Source organism: Mustela lutreola, chromosome 6 (assembly GCF_030435805.1).
Source record: "Mustela lutreola isolate mMusLut2 chromosome 6, mMusLut2.pri, whole genome shotgun sequence".
In the NCBI taxonomy this organism is placed as follows: Eukaryota; Metazoa; Chordata; class Mammalia; order Carnivora; family Mustelidae; genus Mustela; species Mustela lutreola.
Window position 1 is genome coordinate 99,192,407 of NC_081295.1, and position 17,054 is coordinate 99,209,460.

Sequence of the window (17,054 nt, forward strand, 5' to 3'; positions counted from 1 at the left end):
TTTGTGAATATATTGAAGGCAGTACTGACATTCTCAGCTCTGAAAACAAGTTGAAATTCATGTTAAAAGAACCAGGATGCTTAGTTCAAACAAGCAAATTAAGCAAATAATTTCATTTGCAAAGGAAAAGGACTTTTGGGAATATGGGAATGTGAAAACCGAATCCTTGACTCTAACATTTTAGTTTCCTCATATGAAAAACGAGGAAATTAGAAAATTCCTAATAATTTATCCCATTCTAATATTCCATGAGCCCATAGCAAGTTTGGAAATTGTGTAAAGACAATTCCACTTAAAACTTATCATGTTCTAGTTCTCAGTAAAGACTTAATTTACCTTAATGTCATAATCTTCAGTCATGAAGGACATGTGGATATTTAATTGGGTGTTTCTCCCTTTCATTAGGACATGAGGTCTTTGAGCAAAGAAAGGATTTCATTTGTTATTTCCCTACTCCTCCAAACCACTCAGAAAGAAAAATCTATCAGGTTGTTACACACACAGGGGAGCCTGGGTGGCTCAGTGGGTTAAAGCCTCTGCCTTCTGCTCAGGTCATGATCTCAGGGTCCTTGGATCAGGGCACACATCGGGCTATCTGCTCAGCAGGGATCCTGCTTCCTCCTCTCTCTCTGCCTGCCTCTCTGCCTACTTGTGATCTCTGTCTGTCAAATAAATAAATAAATAAAATCTTTTATAAAAATAAAATAAACGTATACACACATACACACGATGTTGGGGTATTTGTTACATCTCATATAGAGTCTATATAGACCCTACCTGAGTTTGGCCAATGACCTTCCTCTACCTCTTGCTCCGAATGAAGCAGCACATGTAACCTGATGAAGTAGTCGATCAGTGGTTTCTATTGCTCACATTCTTGCTTTCGCTCTGTATCCATTTTCTGCACCCTATGCCTTCATGGACCTAAGCTAGTCGCCAAGGCTAAAGAAACACTAGGGGGCTCCCTGGAGAGCAGAAGCATGCAGGAATATGGTGGAAAACAAAGATTGCAAAGTATATGTGGTACTTCCATTTTCCACGTCCTTAGGGAGCAAAAAGTACCCAAAGGCACTTAAGGTAACAAATATATTATATTGAAATAAATATACATAATATTTATATGTATAAATAAAAATAATTTATTCTCACTAAATGATACATCTCTTTCTTCAAACCAATGAACAATACTATGCGTTGCAAAACTTGAAACAATACTCTGTGATTAAGAACGAGCTTTAGGCACTTGGGAAAATGCCATAGGCCATTATAGACCTTTGGCACTCAAGCAGAGGCCGCAAAAGATTGGAGGTCAAAACCCTACACCTCTAGGTTCTGGAGCAGCCTAAGGAATAACTTACAGGACCAGGATTGCCCTGGCCAAGCCAATCTGTTTTCTTATGTTCTCTAGACTACAGAATCTTCTCCAGATGCCGTAGTCTGTGGTCTTAAGCACCAAGATCAGCAGGCTCCCCTCTTCTTCTGGCTGCTCTAATTATTAGTTGTGCAACTATGGGCAACTTACTTTACTCTGTACCTCAGTTTCCTCATCTTGAAAATTAAGAGTGGTATGTAGTTTAAAGAATAGTTTGAGTATTCAGTGAGGTTTGAGTATTCAGATAGAAAAGATATTGAGAAAAGTGCCTGGCATGTAGTAAGCACTAAATAAATGTTAACCACTGGTGGTGATGGTGAGATGGTGGTGAAGGTATTAGTGGTTAGAGAAGAGTCAACAGATGTGGGGGAGAAGGAGAGGAAGCACCGTGGTGCATTCTGGAACAATTCAAATGATCATATTTAAGCCACCTTCCCACTCCCATCAAAAGATTAGAATAGAACCAATCCAGACATTTCTTTCAGTGATACCTTGTTGGCTACAAATCCAATTGGCTAAAGGAGTAATGCATTCAGAGAGTATTATCCGGCTCCAGTTCTGCCTATGTTGAAAACCGTCAGAGGCATTTGCTCCATGCTTAAGGACCATTATGGAGGAAGACCAAATGGTCTCTTGATTTAACCAACATGTCTAATACTGACAGGAGAGAGTCATAGCATCCACCCCCATCCTTTGCATCCTAGACTCCTTCCAGTTAGATATGCTATAAGGATCAGGAAAATGCAGGAACCAGAGGGCATCAGTGATCCTGATTTGCCCATTAGATTTGTCAACATAGCTGGCCTGCAGACAATTTGTGATTCATTGTCATTTGCCAAAGTTAATTTCAGCAATTGGATTTCTTAGTCCTGGAAAGGTCATCTCCGTTCTTTTCTTGGGTGTTTTTTTTTTCCCCAGTTTTACTAAAGTATTATTGACAAATAAAAGGTCATTCCCATTCTTAACCACACAGGTTTCACTAAAGCTCTGTTTGAAGAGTTTTGCTTCAGTCCTTAAAGATCTGCAGGAAAAAATCACCAAAAAGTTACTGAGTAAATAACTCATTTACACATGAGATTCTCTAATAATAACCACTCTGTACATTTGTTTTGACTTGTGGGCACTTAAAAAAAGTCTCTTGTGCTTTTAATTGTGTCAATATAATGAAATGATGAAGAAATTTAGCCATATCAACCAACCAGTCAAATATTAGTGGAACATCTGTATACCTCATTCTGTCCTTGACCAGAGACTTGAGCTCAGTGCTGCCCAACAGAAATACAATGCAAGACTCATATATAATGTAGTTTTCTAATACCTACATTTAATTTTTTTTAACTTTTTTTTAAAGATTTTATTTATTTATTTGCAGAGAGAGACACAGCGAGAGAGGGAACAGCAGGGGGAGTGAGAGAGGGAGAAACAGGCTTCCCCCTGAGCAGGGAGACCCATGCAGCAGGGCTCAATCCCAGAACCCTGGGACCATGCCCTGAGCCGAAGGCAGATACTTAACGACTGAGCCACCCAGGTGCCCCTAGTACCTACATTTCAAAAAGCAAAAACAGTTTTCACTTTTGAGAGGTGAAAATTAATTTGGCAATACATTTTATTTAACCCAATTTATCTAAAATATCAGTTCAATATGTAATTAATATAAAAGAAATATTTATGAGATATTTTATTTCTCTATACTGAAAAAAAATCCAATGTGATTTTTATCCTTACCCATATTACAGTTCAGACTAGCCACATTTCAAATACTCAGTTACCACATGTGAGTAATGTCTACCATATTAGCACAACCTTAGAATACAAAAATCTCTCTTGAAATAAGTTATGATTTAACTTGAAAAAATAGCAACCATTTATTGAATGTGTAGTATTTGTCACTGTGCCCAGCACTTTACCATATAATCTCATTTAATCTTCAAAATACTTTGTGATGTGGTTATGTTTAATCCTTGTTTTGCAGGTGAGAAGACTACAACTTTAAAGATCCCAAAATCACATACCGGTAATAGATAGAGACAGGATATGAACCCAGGTCTGTATGGCTATATTGAATACTCATTTAAGAATGAATGAATATGTTAAGATCCACATGCAGAATCTGACCCATCAGACTCAGTAGAATTTACTTAAATATCAAACAAGTAGGCATTTTATATTCTAAAATACTTTACGTGAGTTAAAAAGACAGCATATCGTATTTTTACCTTAGTGCATTAAAGTTTTTTTTATTCATTTTACTGTTTAAAGTATAAAGAGACTTTTCTCTGGATGTGATAAATAACTTCTGCTAGTTTACAAATAGGCCAGTGTCTGTACATGTCTGTACATGTCCTGTACATGTACAAATAAACATTTGTTTATTCATTCATTTAATCAGTTATGTGTGAATTTTGTATGGTACAGTAGATTAGATATTATTTGTCATCAGTTTTTATTCTATCTTATCCTTCAAATAAACTGTGGATCATAATTTTGAAGTTTCAAAAATCATTTAAGTGCTTGTTTTTATTCAGCCAACAGAGCTTTGAAATGTGAATATTTATTCATACTACAAAAAATACTACCAGTATTTTGTTATATTATATGCAAGGTATTTAGGAGGATACCAAGATGAATAAGACGAAAAGTTTACAATCTAGTGAGGAAAATAAGGCACAAACATAAATTTCCATGAGAAAAAGGCATCATGTTCTAGGCATGGTACAAAGTGACTTAGGAGTTTAAAAATGGCAGATATAAATTTGCATGGGAGTGATGATAGAAAGCTAAGGCTTTTTTTTTTTCCTGTCACAATATATCCTGCAGGAAATATTGCCCACATGTTGATCCTCAAATCAAAAACCTAAGTATTTGCAGGGAGATGTGACAGTAATGACATTCTCAGCAAAATATAAAGGCAAGTGAGTACACAGTAGGACCAGAAGTAGGGGTGCACTGGGCCTTCCTGTAAAGGACACTGACCTGCAGAGTAAGGCTGTGTTTGATTTAGTAGGCAGAAGGAAGCCATTGATAGCCTTTGAGCAAAGGAGAGAGTATGACATGCTTTAGGAAGATTATTCTGGCTAGAGAATATGTAGAATAGATTGTTTTCATCAGATAAAAGAAATGAGGCCTGGAAAGGGTGTTTAAAGAAGGAAAAAAAAGGAAAGGATGAGAATGAAACTTTTCAGAGAAAAAAATGGACAGATCTAAAAGCTATTTAGATGGGAGTTCCTGGATGGCTCAGTGGGTTAAACCTCTGCCTTCAGTTCAGGTCATGATTTCAGGATCCTGGGATTGAGCCTCGCATTGGGCTCTCTGCTCTGCGGGGAGCCTGCTTCCCCCCCTCTCTCTTCCTGCCTCTCTGCCTACTTGTGATCTCTCTCTGTGTGTCAAATAAATAAATAAGAACTTTTTTAAAAATTTTAAAAAGCTATTTAGATGGAAGTAGGAATGAAGGAGGGAGACATAAAAATTATGAATAAACACACGTGCCACACACACGATGCCTCAAGGGTTTACAAAAAGCATCTAGTTGCTAATGATCTTTATTTAGATCTCTGTTTAGAATGAAAAGTTGTTTTGCAGTTACGACACAGAGGAAGAGAAATTTAAGAAGCAACCACATCTTTCAAAACACCAGGAGTCAGGAGAGGAATACAGTTTCGACATTTCGTTCCAAAACTTTGTCTAGGGGAACATGGAAAAGGAAGGAAAATTATATTTTGTTAAATTTTATAACTAATTGTATATAAACTATACCTTGATAAATTGTACATAAATTATGTCTCAATCAACTTTATTCTAAAAATCTAAGCAAAGGAAATAAACCATGAAAGCAGCATAATTGCTTCTGGTCGGTGGGGGAGGATGTTGGCGAAAGCCAGTGCCCTTTGAAGTAAGCTAAATATCTTTTAACTGACTCCATGCCATTTGCTGAAGAGCCCACAGGCCCTATCCACAGCAGGGTTTGGGAAGACTGAGTCTCACTGCATCCTTTACTCAATGAATATTTGACATCATAGGAGCAGAATTCGAAAGATGCTTATGAGGCACTTTGGGAAACAAGCTGCAGAGATGGTTGTATTGATCACTCACTTTCCCTTTATATAAATATGTCAAGATCATGTCTTCAAACCCAGCTTATAACCCACAGCTCACGTCCAGCACCTTCTTATGTTCTTCTAGCTCAACTGTAGTAATCTTTAGATAAAAAGAAATACAGGCCTTCATTATCCTTCTTCCAGCCCTCTGATAGTCCAGAGAGTACAGGGAAACTATTAACACTCTAATTTTATATTTTAAGTGCTACAACAATCAATCCAAAAATCTCTGAAAAGCTGAGAGATTTAGTGTTTACCTCTGTTCCACAGCCTTTCAACTGGATTCTTTGATGAGCCTCCAAAAAATATCTCTGATCTGAAACCAAACCCAGATGGATATTTTTCCTGGCTTATTTTCATCTGGTTAACCACCTGTTCTCTCTGTGCTAATACAGGAAGGCGAGATGAGAAAATGGCAGATGTTGGCTCAGAGCCCTAGAGGTCTGGGGAAGGTGGCTTCTAAAATAATCATTCTTAATAAATAAACAAATAAATAAATAAATAAAATAATCATTCTTTACTCACTGCCAGGCTCCAATGCCACCCTCATTGATTGGAAATGCAAAGTATGCCTGCAGTGTTTATTTTTAAAAATAAATAAATAGGGGCGCCTGGGTGGCTCAGTGGGTTAAGCCGCTGCCTTCAGCTCAGGTCATGATCTCAGGGTCCTGGGATCGAGTCCCGCATCAGGCTCTCTGCTCAGTGGGGAGCCTGCTTCCTCCTCTCTCTGTCTGCCTCTCTGCCTACTTGTGATCTCTCTCTGTCAAATAAATAAATAAAATCTTTAAAAAAATAAATAAATAAATAAATAAATGAATATTGGGATACACACTAGAATTTCAGAGGTGAAAATCACTGTAGAGACCATTGAATTTAAAGCCACAGTTCATAATCTAGACAACTGAAGTCCAGGGAAATTCAATTAGATTCTAAAACCAATATATTTAAAATAAATAGGTAGAGAAACACTCAGTACACAAGACCCTGAAAGAAAGGTGGGTTTGAGCAAATCAAACTCTTAGAATTGCAAAATATAGTTGTTGAAGGAATAAATTAATGGACTAGTTAAAAGCAGAATAGACACATTTGAAAAGAGAATTAGTAAACTAGAAGGTGGAGCTGAGAAAATTGCCATAATGTAGCAGAGTAGAGGAAATGAAAAATACAAAGAGGAGTTTATAGGAAATGAATGCTAGAATGAATAGTTTCAATATATGTAATGGAAATTCTAGATGGAGAAGAATTAAGAAAATAAATAATAAGTAAACATTTTCCAGAATTGGTCAAAGACAAGACTTCTCAGATTAAAGAATCACAATGAACCCAAAGCAAGGAATATGAAATCACACCTTCCCTTAGACACACTGTCATGAAACCCAGAAATATGGGGGAAATATTAAAAGCAATCCAAAAAAAGAACAACATTTTAGGGTGGCTACAAATTTCTCAATTACAACAACAAAGGCTAAAAAAACAATGGGATAATATTTTTAATTCCCAAAGAAAATAACTGACAGCCTAGAATCCTGTACCTTGCTAAATTATTTTTAAAGAGTTAGGGCAAAACAAAGATTTCCAGAATAACACTTGAGACTTTATATTTGTCTGTTAGGGCTGCTATAACAAAATACCACAGGCTAGATGGCTGAAACAATAGAAACTTCTTTTCCACAGTTCTGGAGGCTAGAAGTCCCAGAGCGAGGTCTGGCAGGGTTTAGTTTCTGGTGAGAGCTCTCTTTCTGGTTTGCAGACATCCACCTTCTTGCTGAGTCCTGACACGACCTTGACTGTGAGCATATGCAGAGAGAGAGCAAGCGATTGAGAGAGAGAAGGAAAGAAGAGTCTCTTCCTCTCCTTTTCTAAACAAAAGATTCACAAGAGCCATGTTTTGGTTTCAAAAAGGAAAGAAAACTTTGTTCTTATTATAGAAACCTAGTAGAAACAGAAGAGGAAAGGAATCTACACATAGATGAAGGTAATAGTAGGCAAGAAATGAGAATAAGGCAAAGTTATATCAAATCGGATACTTAAAGCATCCAGCCTCATTAGCCTGCGAAGCCCCATGCAAACAGCCAGGCAGGAGTCCTGACTGAGAGGCCAGGGCAGAGCATCCTCCCCTCAGGTGAGACTTCCACCTGATCTTTACCCATAAGGGCCTTATTTATATGGCAAATAACAGGGTTTGGAATTAAACATTTGTTCGCCCACGTGCAGTTTGGAGCGAGCTGCATTTCTATGTTACCGTGTTTCTGTATTTTCACGGAACCTGGCTTTGTGTATCTGCCTCCCCTCCTGGATGCCAATCTGGGGGGCCAGCCTAGTCTGGAGCATCAGGGGATCTGAGACAAGATTTGTAGCTCTTAGTATCCAGAAGAGAAGGGGAAGTTCTGACCTGGAGGCCAGACAATATATTTCAAACAATAGGCTCCCAAGGTTATTCACACAGCACGAGTCTCACAAACCACATTTCTTAGCCTGCCTGTGTATATGCAGGTCAAGTCTCAAAAACATCTGTCCCTACAAAGTAACTTCTAATAAGGCCACCAGTCCTTTTGGGTTCGGGCCCCACCCTTATGACTTCATTTAACCTTTATTATCTCCTAAAGACCTTATCTCCACATATAATCACATTAGGGGTTGGGGCTTTAGCATATGAATGGAGAGGACGGCACAATTCAGTCCACAGCAGACTCCTATAGGATAATTTCAGAAGGAAGGAGATTGAATACAAAAGTAAGGAAAGAAACAAAGGTAAACAAAGAAATTGGTAAACACAAAGATAAATCTAAAGAAATACTGACTCTAAAAGTCATTACTACTAATAACAACTAATTTGGAGAGGGCCAAAACTAAATGTAAATAAATAACTAGCATTGTCCAGTACTACTTTCTATAATGATGGGAATGTTCTATCTCTGCTGTCCAATATGGTAGCCATTAGCCACATGTGGCTATGAAGCACTTAAAATGTGGCTATGCAACCAAAAAAAATTTTAGTTATATTTAATATTAATTAATTTTGACTTAACTAGCTACATGTGGTTAATGGCTACCACATTAGACAGTACAGCATTACACAATAATAACATGGCAAGTGACTAGAGCAGATCAAAGTTAAATAGTCTAAGGTCTTTGTTTGGAAGGAGAAGGGACATTTTGGAGGCAGTTATTCATATTAAAAATTTGATAGAGGCGGGGCACCTGGGTGGCTCAGTCTTTAAGCGTCTGCCTTCAGCTCAGGTCATGATCCCAGGATCCTGATATCGAGCCCCACATTGGGCTCCCTGCCCTGCGGGAAGCCTGCTTCTCCCTCTCCCACTCCCCCTGCTTGTGTTCCTTCTCTCGCTATGTATCTCTCTGTTAAATAAATAAATAAATAAAATCTTTAAAAAATATTTTTTATAGAGGCTACAAAAATTGAAATAGAACATATCATTTCCAAAGTAGTAGAAGGAAAGAGGAGTAAAGAAAACAGTGTTGACACACAGAAGGTAGGAAAAAGAGATGGAAAAAAGAAATCAAAAAAAAAGTATGATAAATAGAAAGTATAACGAATATGATATAAATAAGAAATATACCAGTTTCTTCTTACAATGAAATATAGGATTTTAATGGAACCTGATATATCAAGGCCGTATTGAGTTTAAAAAAAAAAGGGGGGGGTAACAAAATATATGTACAGTATTAAACCTTCTAGGTAAAGTTTCAAAACATATAAACTATTAGTATTTATTTTTTTAACACATAAATATGTCAGTTATAACAATATGCATGGGAATGAATGACACAACCCAACTTCAGAAGAGTGATTTCTTCTGGAGGAGGGGCAAAGGAAGGTGAGTAGATCTTTAGTTGAATCTAAATATTTTTAAGAAAAGATCTGAAACAAGCATGATAGTGTCCACCTGTAAAATGTGGGTAGTAAGTACCTGGATTTCAGACTATATTGTTTGAAACTCTAGTTTCAAACTCTTATTTTTTCAAAAATAAAAACTCAAGTTCAAAAGAAATATATCCATACAAATACTTTGCACTTTTGTCTGTGTTAGATTGTTTCTGTCTGACTGGTTCAGATCTTAGGATTTGAACTTAACTTTTTGGTCATGAAGAAAACTTCCATCCCCAAAATAATAGTTTAACATAATGAGCCCTCCTCACATCAGAGAACTAAGGAGCTAGATAACCCAATTCCACTGGAAAGTTCTGTTTCCTTTAGACAGGGGTCAGCAACTTATTTAAAACTGTTTGTATTGGTGGGAGGAGTGAGTATTCTTGGGTGCCATTGCATGCTGTGGGGTAGGAGGAAAGGAGACAGAAGAAAAGGAAAGAATGGGGGAGGGAGTAGAGGAGGAAAAAGAGTTCTTGTAGAGGGCTACCAATCCACTTTGCTCACATGGGAGCCACCTCCCCACATATCCCTGTAGATGAAAGCAGGATGGGGGCACCTGGGTGGCTCAGTCAAGGTAAGTGTCTGACCTTGGCTTAGGTTATGATCCCAGGGTCCTAGGATTAAGTCATGGGTTGAGGTCCCTGCTCAGCGGGGATTCTGCTTCTCCCTCCCTCTGCTCATACTCTCTCTCTGTCTCTCTCAAATAAATAAATAAGATCTTTAAAAAAAAAAAAAAGAAAGAAAGAAAGAGAGAAGAAAGCAGGATGGAATGACCTCCTCTCATTGCTTTGGCATTTTTCTGTTAGTGCTCCTTTCATTGTATTGATTGCAGTTATGGTTTACATAGCTGTCTCCCCCACTGGACCATGACCTACTCCTCTTCTTACTTTGAGTGCTTAGCACATGTCTGACAGAATAGGTCTTAATGTCTATTGAATTTATGGTGAATACACAACTTCAGATCATAAGTGATTTCCTGGCTTCTTGTTTAAGCCTTCTAAGCCTTTCTCTTTTGCTTTACAGCCTTCTAGGGTCCTCCTTCAGGCTCTCAGAATTTGAAACCTTTAAGCCTCTGTCCAGCTCTAAGCTGGGACACTCAAAACAACTTCTAGGTGGCCCACAGAGCACTTTTTCAGGAAGACAAGGGAGATGGACTGGGGGTAATGTCAAAATGCAGGTGTTCCAAGGGTGTCCCAGGAGTGACAAAGAGTCCCAAACCTGACTTTTTTCCTTTGTGGGAACCGGGACAGGGAGCCACAGTCAAGACGATAAAGGAGAGGGATGTGGCAGTTCCTGACATCTAGCGCTCATGTCCTTCCTCCCCGGTGTCCCAGGCAGAAGCGTGGGTCCCACAACCACCTTCTCATTCCCAGCCCTGGCTTCCCAAAGCCAGCCCTGGTGTTCATGATAACAATCCCCTCTTTTCAAGACAAATCAGATGTTCCTTACAGCTGTGGGTGGTACTGTCTTAACAGAAGCAGCAGTCTGTGCTGTGGGAATAGGTCTGTTCTGCTTGGTTGCCATCGAAGGGATTTTCCTACAAAGATGTTTGTGCAAACAGTCCGTTGGAGGGTAACTGGCCCTGCCTTGGGCCTGCTTGCTTATTGACCAGTCAGTGTCTTTCAGCAGTGAATCGTTCAGGACCCAGGTTGAAGGGGAAGCAAATAAGCAAGAAGGCTAAGTGTAGCCCATATCATTGCACGCAGCAGCGAGACAAACACTGGGCAGCACACCCTTGCCTTATTTAGGCGAAGCCTGCAGTTTGCTTCAAGAGGGCCCAAGACAGCAGTTGCCTACTTACCTTTCCTCTTCAACAGATTGGGGTGGTCTGGCTAAGGAAGCTCCTCACCTCACATCCAGTCTTGTTGGGTCCTGGGCAGGTTTGGGGTCTCTTGTTCACCTGGGTGAGGAAATCCTCTCTGTAGGTTCTGCCATAGGCTCTAACCTAAGCAAAGCAGGCAGAGTACAAGGCCCTACAATATTAGCAAGCTCTCCTACCTTGAAACCTCCACAGTGTCATCTGTTGTACTGGGCACTTCCCTGATAATCTCCCAGGAGAGTATCAGCTAAAGGATCACACAAAGCAGAAGCCATAGCAAATTCTACAGCAGTGGGAGCTTCTCTGGGAGTTCTCTCCTCAATAACATTGTCCCTTGCCTATTGCCATTCCAGCCACTCTCTGCAATAGAGGTAGAAACAGAGTACAGGGCCTCTCACGTTAGCTGGCCTCAGTGCAGGCCACCCGGATTATCCCATCACGCACTGGGGGTTGTAAAGAAAGGAAAAGGATTCATTCCAGCCTACTGCCCCCATGACATGAGACTGGGTGGGGAAGGAAGTCATAAATGATACAAGTTGGGATCCCCTCAAAGGAGCGCATAAAAATGGAAGGAAGTGTGGTGTTACTACAGGTGACGGAGTTTGTGTTATTAAAGCTGGAAGGGATGGCTGGAGACTGTCTTCCACCCCACCATTTTACAGATGAGAACACCTAGCCAGAGGAAAGTAATTTGCAGAAGGTGCCACTGCCAGTCAATGTTAAGGCTGACACTAGAAGTCAAGCCCAGTGATCCTCCACTGGCTTTTAACTGGCTCTTGCCTTAAATGTAGTTGATAATTGGTCATCATGGCAATCTTTTACAGTCTTAAAGCTGGGTCCAGGAAAGAATGGGATGAGGAGAGCAGCTCTAATCTCTCTTTCTCCAGCAGAACTCCAGAGGAGGCCAGAGTCTCCAGACAGAAGCCAGCCTCCCAGAAAGCCTCCATCAGCAGCCCCAAATATCCCAGGAGTATCTTCAGTATATCCTGGAGCACAGGTGGGCCAAGTACACAAGCTCCAGCACAGCCAGGACCCTCAGGTGCCATCAGACTGTTGGTGCCACAGTTGTAGCTGAAATGGGAGGTGCCTGGTCAGAGAAGTGGCCTAGGAATCAGCTTCACAGCTCAAATAGTGCAATGCCCACAGAGCAGCCCTGGTCCAGCTGGCTGGAGAGGGTCACACCTAGCACCAGGAAGGTGTCCATAAGAAAGGAGCCCTCCTAAGGTCATCTCTAGGCCACTTGGGCTGGGAAGGAGACCCACAGACCATGGCTTCTGCCATACCCAGGTACTCAGGACTTTGGGAAGCGTTCTCCATTGGGACTTGAATTCTTGCTTCTTTTTTCTCCTCCTTTTTCTTTTAGAAGAAATTTAAAAATTATAATGAAGGGAAGAGGTAGATTAAAAAGGTAAATAAGAAGGAAAGAATTGGGATTTCAATAAAAAGATCTTGATTTGAAAGCAGGTAATGTTTTAGGTTTTTTCCATATGTTTCATTCTGTCTCAGCCCCATAGCAAAGGTGGACAAGCCTCTGGATCTGGGCTTCGAATAATTACAATCAGGCTTTAGCCAAGAGAGACCACGGTGGTGAGGCTTAGGTCTGTTTTTCACTGTAGCCAAGAGGTTGGAGCAAAGTAAATGTCCATCAATGGGTGAATAAACAGTATGTGGTCTGTACATGCAATGGAATACAATGTAGCCTTAAAAAGGAAGGAAATCCTGTCACATGCTTTAGCATGGATGAACCTGGAGGACATTGTGCTAAGTGAAATAAGCCAATTACCAAATGACAAAGGCTATATGATGTTGCTTATATGAGGTATCTAAAGTAGTTAGACTCACACATACAGAAAGCAGAATAGTGGTGACCAGGGGCTAAGGGGAGGAATAGGGGAGTTCTTCTTTGATGGGTATAGAATTTCAGTTCTGCCAGATGAAAAGGTTCTGGAGATCTATTCCACAACAATGTAGATATACTTAACGCGCGCTTATAATAGTGAAGATGGGACATTTTATGATTTTTTTTTTAACCACAATAAAAAAGAATACACGTCATCCTTATCCTTGCGGACCTTATTATTTAAAGAGGAAGATAGTCATTAAATAAAGCTACAAATAAATAATTATCACCAGAAAGAAAATGAACAGGAAGAGTAATCAGGCAAGGTTAGAGATCCCCTTGATGTAATCTGGGAAGTCCTCTCTGATTCTGGCTCAAATTAGGTATCAGTAGGCTCTTCAGAGAAAGCCATGCTCCCCATTCCCTTGTCCAAATGTAGACCAGTCCTGGAAATGAGTCTCTGCCAACCCAGCTGCTGCCCCCTGCCCAGGGTGCTGCCGGTGACATATGGTGTTTCCCACCACCAAACAGGCCAACTCCTCTTCCTCCCTAAAGCACAGAGTGGGCTGATGGGGACCATTGCCTGAGCCTATACTGGAGCATTCTTTTTTGTGTGTGGTATCGTGATAAGCCTTGTGTATGTGATTTTTTTTTAATCTTTGTAAGCAGGAATACTGCCTATTTTAGGTCTTAGTGTGTCAAAGCATCTTTAGTATCTCATTTACAGTTATTGAGCAGAGAGCAGGAACTCCACACACACATAGCTCAGATATGCTCCTCTCCAGCCATCTCCAGCTAATCCTTGGTGTGGTGTTTTAGTGGATATTTTCAAACTCCCTGAAAAAAACATGTCCTTCTTCCTGGAGGTAAGAGGGTTACTTTTGATGCTTTTTCACCAAATGATGGTAAAACTATTGGTGAAACATCTCTTCTTCTCTGTCTTTGATGAGTTCAATCTCTGCTCTTTTGTTCTACTCCCTCCTCTGCCCAGGACCATGCCGTCACCATGACCCAAACCTGTGGGTAGGCTCCTGCCTTCCTTGGTTTCAGAAAGTTAAGAATGGCAGGGGACAGGAGAAACAGGCTCTCTTCCCTCTTCCTTTCCTGCCACCTAGCTGGAAAGTCTCCACCCAGGAACTGGAACCAGCTCAGATCATCATAAGCTTGTCTGAGGCCTCAGAGAATGCTGCAGGGTCTACAGTGGGCAAGGACAATGGCACTTTCACAGTAGAAGTGATGCAGTGCTAGAGCTACAAGCAGACTTGCTGATTTTAGTGCAGCTCTCTCATGTTACAGAGAAAGAAGCTGAGACCTGAAGAGATTCCAAGACCATGGGATCACAGGAGATGGACTTTCCAGTTCAGAACTTTTCCAAGTTGAGGCTTCACCCAAAGCTTACCTTGATCTCAACATACCCCAACCACTATCTTTTCAGTGGCAATCTCTTGGTAGAGTGCAGGGCAAGCAGAAGATGGGCCTGAGGTGTGATTTTACTCTTCTCATCCAATGTTTGAGTCTCACTTCATCTCCACTGGTCACTGATTCCAGTTATTTAGCATTCTTGGGGCCCTAAGGTCAGCTTTCCTCTCACCTCAGGAACAAGGCATTTCTCTTCCTTCTCAACCCCTGAATTAGCAAATAACTAAACCTCTGCCCTATCTCCTCATGTCCCCCAACCAAAAGAGAAGGCTTCCTCTCTGTGTAATTATCACCATTAATACTGAAAAGCATTTACAAATTACCTATCACCTCCCCTAAAGGTGACCTGTAAATCTTAAAAGAGACCTTTTAAAAGACTATTCAAAACCTTGTTTCAAATTACACTTTTTAACTAGTAGAGCTTTCAGTTTTAACTCATGGTATACTCATGGTCCACCCTAAAATCTTCCCCACCCACCTCCCACCCACCTCCCCACCCTCCACACAGACATCTGTGAGGTTTTTCACTTCCAGGAAATTATGTGAGGGAAGGAGAAAAAAAATGGAGAGTGGTGGTAGGGGCACAGGGTAAACACAAGCAAAATCACAGCTGGGATTGTCTGGCTACATTTCCAAAGATGGAGAAGCCGAGGCTCCCCCTCCAGCTCTACAGAATTCCAGTCCACAGTTTGCCTCTCACTCTTGACCACTCCAGCCTCTGTGGGCGCCTGAGCTTCAGCCAGTAGAAGGGGACTCTGGGAGGGGAGGGAAGATACTTGCCTTTAGAAAACTGCCTGAAAGGTCAGGGCAGCTTTGGAAACTGTATCTCCAGAGTCCCTTCATTTAACCCCGCCCAGAAAATGGACAGCTCCATCATCCAGTAAGCTACAGTGGCAAATCACAAGTAGAAGGTGGATGCTAAACAAAGCAGAACTTTCTAGGTATTCTGATAAAGTACCCTCCACCCCATCCCTACACACACACACACACACACATGCACACAGCTGTACAGATAAAGTACCCTTCACTCCATCCCTACATACACACACACACACACACAAGCATGTGCGCGCGCGCGCATTCACGCACATACAGCTGTACAGTTCAGCCTCCAGCTTTCAGATATTCCCCACTGATTTCCTAGCTGATTCTCCAGCCCTCTTTCTTCCCCCTCTAATTCATCCCTCTGTGCTACTAAGAATTATCTTTTTTTTTTCAAGTTTATATAAATAATGTTTTTATTTAAGTTTAACTAGCCAAGGTATAGTACACAATTAGTTTTTAATATAATGTTCAATGATTCATCAGTTGAGTATAGCCAAGGATTATCTTTTTAAAAGGCTAAACAGGGGGCCCTGGGTGCCTGATTGATTAGTTGAGCATTCGACTCTTGATTGTGGCTCAGGTCATGATCTCAAGGTCATAAGATCAGATCCCACTCAGCAGAGTCTCACTCTGGGAGTCTCACTGGGAGTCTCACTAGGAGCCTCACTCAGGAGAGTCTGCTTGAGATTCTCTCTCCCTCTCCCTCTGCCCCTTCTCTCACTCTCTTTCTCTTTCTCCAGAATAAATAAATAGGGATGCCTGGGTGGCTCAGTCAGCTAAGCATCTACTTTCAGCTTAGGTCATGATCCTAGGGCCCTGGGATAGACTCCCATATCAGGCTCCTTTCTTATTGGGGATCCTGTTTCTCCTTCTACCTGCTGCTTCCCCGCTTGTGCGTGCTCTCGCTCTCTGTCTCTCTCTCTCTCTCTGACAAATAAAACCTTTAAAAAAATGAATAGATAAATAAATAATATCTTTAAAAAAAAAAAAAGATAAACTGATCATGTCACCCCTTGCTTAATTCCATCAATGATTCTTTTTGGCTCACTGGAAGTTCAGCCTCCTTAGCATGGCATGAAGCCCCTCCCCCGAACCACCACCCGACACTTCCTCCTTACTCTGGCCTCTAGCTTGCAGAACTACCTGCAGCTCTCCTGCAGCACCACATTGCTTTCACCCCTGTGCTTTTCTGCAGGCCCCACTTCCTAGAACTTCTTATAACCATGCTTGTCCCTTACCGCTCAGCTCAAGTGCAAACTCATATCGCTCTACTCAACTTGCAGCTCCTCTTTTGCAGCAATATGCCCAGGTCTTACGTCCTCATGACAGCTCTTTTACTGTGTATTAACTGTCCAGTTGCCTGGCTTTTTATCCCACTGGAATTCTTGAAGACAAAGACGGGATCTTTTCCCCTCTTTTTCCAGTACACAGTGGGCACATAAAACTTTGAGTGAATGGATGATCTCAGCAGTCCATGCACTGCCCAGCAGAGAATGGTTGGGAGATTACTTCATGCCTTGAAGGATCCCTGGGCAACTTCAGCACACCTCTGTCCTCCTAGTGGTAAGCACTTTCTCTGAGTTGAGGAACATGGAATCATCAACTGTTAGACATAGAAGGGACTTCAGAGCTCAAGAGAAACAGGATAGAGTTGTGACAACAGAAGCAGAGGTCAAAAAGGAAAGAAGAGGGGTGCCTGGGTGGCTCAGTGGGATAAGCCTCTGCCTTCAGCTCAGGTCATGATCTCAGGGTCCTGGGATCAAACCCCACATCGGGCTCTTTGCTCAGTGGGGAGT